Consider the following 3,199-nt stretch of genomic DNA (forward strand, 5'->3'; position numbering starts at 1 on the left):
GTGGCAGGATGTGAAGTCGGAACGAGCATTTGTGTCAGAGATGGGCTTCACCCAATGGCATTTAACCAGGAGGTCTGTGGGGCTGGTGGAAACCCACCCCTGGTTAGACTTGGGGCTGGTTTTCTGTTTGACGCTCTCGGCTTCTCTTTCTGCAGAAACGAAGAAGCTGTGGGAAGAGTCCCCAGTCCATTCGTGCTGAGCGCTTGCGTTTACCTGGGCCAGCTGCTCAGGAAAGCTCAAGGCAGGTTCAAAGCCCCGCTGAGCCATTCAGCTTCCCTGAGCCTCAGCCTCCCCGTCCCTAGGCAGAGCTGGTCCTGCTGCCCACTTCACCTGGGTTTTCTGTTTGTCATGATTTTGTTTTGTTTTGGAGAATAAAAGGGATCACAAAGTAGAGCAGTCAGCAGGCAATCGATTGCTGTCGGGCTCCAGCCAGCCTGCGGCCTGGGGGCGGGGTGCAATTTTGCTAGAGCCTCTGGACCTGGGGGTTTGCCTCTTGTTTCAATCTGCTCTCACCCTGCAGCACCAGGGTTGGTAGTTACAGCAGACGGTGTCTGGCCAGCAAAGCTTCAAAGATTCCCTCTCTGGCCTTTTATGGAGAACCCCTGCCAACCGCTGATATCTGTCCTAGGGCGCGCCCCACGCAGTGCTCAGCAGGCGTGAAAGTGAGTAGTATCTGCATCGGATTCCACCTGAAGTCTGCACCCACCCTGGTGAGCAACTGAATGGGCTCCTGAACAGTCCCCTCTCTGAGGCCACCCTCTGCACAAACACTAAACTCAGAAAGATATCCCCACATCAACCACTGCCAACCCTTACCTCCCCTGTGTCAAATTTTTGGGTAAAAAGCCTTCTGAAAGGCTAGGCCCTATTACAGCATTGGTATTTCAATAAGAACAACTTGTGATATCACCCTTGTCAGAGGAACAAAACAAAAACAGGACAGTCATGGGGAAATACTATCTAAACCCAAAGAGGAACTCCTGCTTATTCTTCAAGACCAGCTTAGACGCCACCTCCTCTGAGAAGCCTCCCCTGCTCCCACCAGGCAGAACCCACTATTCCAGCTCCTTCCTTTCCTGACACTTGGCCCTTCGGCCTCAGTAGTTCAAGTGACCTCTAATCTGTGCTTCGGCTCATTGTCTAAGCATCTGCCTCTTCACAAGAGTTTTGAGCTCGTTGAAAGAAAATCCTGCTTCTGAATAGGACCTTGGGATGAAGCTGACCCTTTGCTCACATGTTAAACAGGGAGCCACTGGGATGTGGGGGAAGAGTAATCTTCAGATTCATCTGGGACAAGAAGCAAAACAAAGGAGTAGTGTCCAGGCAACACTGTGTCCAGAAGCTGCCGTCAGGGGCTGGGAGGGCATCGGGCTGCCTGGTGCCAGCTGTGGGGTCCTGAGACAGCAACTGCAGAGCTGCAACAGGCTTGAGAGCGTGATATAAGACTAATTCTTAACAACCACATAAGAACTTGCAATGAGAAGATTTTTCCAGTGTTAAATAAAACAACTTAAGTACAAGTAAAGCATCCTGTGGCTCTAAGTTCATGATCGTATCCTTCAGAATAGTCTTTTGAGACCTGCACTCTTCTTCTACTGAGTCAACCCTACTCAATCAAGCATTTCTACACATCTTGTATCAGTCAGGATGGACACTATTACCTTGTAGTAACAAACATCCCCCAACATCTTTTGATTTACAATAGAAGTTTATTTTCCTTGATATTAAATATCTTCTGTTTATTCTGAGTCACACAGGACCCCAGGATAATAAAATACTGAGACATGGTGCTGCTCAGGAAGTTCAAGCCCAGGAAGGGTTTGCCATTAGCAGCTAATGGAAGTGGTATGAGCTGCTCTGCTGTTAAGGTGCCAAGCAGGGCCATCAGTTCATGATATAAGGTGATGGAGAACAGGAAGTGTCTAGCCACCACACCCATGCGTCCCACAGTTCTCCCCAAAACTCATTCAAACACAGCTCAAGGGCCGCACAAGAGAGCAAGCCCAAAAATGTAGCCTGCCATCCCTGATCCAGTCTCCACAGACCTGCCTTTGAGACCTTTCTCCTGACCGCAGGGCTGTGATCTGGACGTTTACACCCCACCCCTCATAGTGCTGGCATAACAGCACCCTGGAGAGCTCCTTCCTCCCTTCCCACAGGAGGAAATAAGCTTTCAACCCATGCTGAACCTGCTGGCACCTTGACTTTGGACCTTGACCTTGGGCTTCCAGCCCCCAGAATGGTGAGCAATAAATCCCTGTTGCTCTTGGGCCACTCAGTCTGTGGTGAGTTGGTATAGCAGCACGAATGCACTAAGACACTCCCCACCACTAAAAATCAAAAAAAGGAAAATCAAAACCTTGCTTAGCATCAAGGATGGTCACGCCAGCCCAGAGCTGGCACCCAGGGACAGTGCTCATTGGGAGACCTAAAAGTCAGTCTCTAAAAGGTCAGCATCGATAGAACTGTTCTGCAGGATAAGACAGAGAAGGAAGAGAAACGTCACCATTCAGAGTCTGCTGCACCATTCCTGCTCAGTGCTCCTCAAGGTTTTCCCTAACAGTAGAGCAGACAGAGAGCTGTTCAAGGGGACTGGGGCCTGAGCAGGGGTGAGCAGCTACAGGTCAGGTGGTCAGACGTGCCCCAGGGAACAGGCCGATCTGGAAAAAACAGGAAGCAGTTGCCATCCCTCCTTCCAGTGTCTCCAGTCACGAGGGTCCCAATTGAACCCCGACAAGGATTTGATTACACAAAAATCAAAAAGTTCTTCTAAAGCAATTGTGATAATAACAAAACCAAAGACAGGCAAGTGTGGGGATGCTAGCAATCTTAATAAAGCAGAACAAAAGAGGCCAAAATCCAAGGACGTTGAATCTCATCAGAAATTAAATAAATATAAGTAATGAAAGATTTGCTCTGCTTAGATTTCATCTGGGTAATTACGCCTGTCCCACTATCTTAATTTTACTAACACTTTTTTGGTCATAGATTTTAAATCTCATCAGAAATTAAATGAAGGCAAATAATGAAAGATTCTCTCTGCTTAGATTTCACCCAGGTAATTATGCCTGCCTCTTAATTTTACTATCAATGTTGTTGTTTTTTGGTCTTTTTTTTTGCATTGTTTAAATATTTAATTGCAGTGTGTCTCAAATCAGTCAATAATGCAATCCTATTCCATGCTCAATTGCATAGATTA

The sequence above is a fragment of the Marmota marmota genome, unplaced genomic scaffold (genome assembly GCF_001458135.2).
Source record: "Marmota marmota marmota unplaced genomic scaffold, marMar, whole genome shotgun sequence".
Lineage (NCBI taxonomy): Eukaryota > Metazoa > Chordata > Mammalia > Rodentia > Sciuridae > Marmota > Marmota marmota.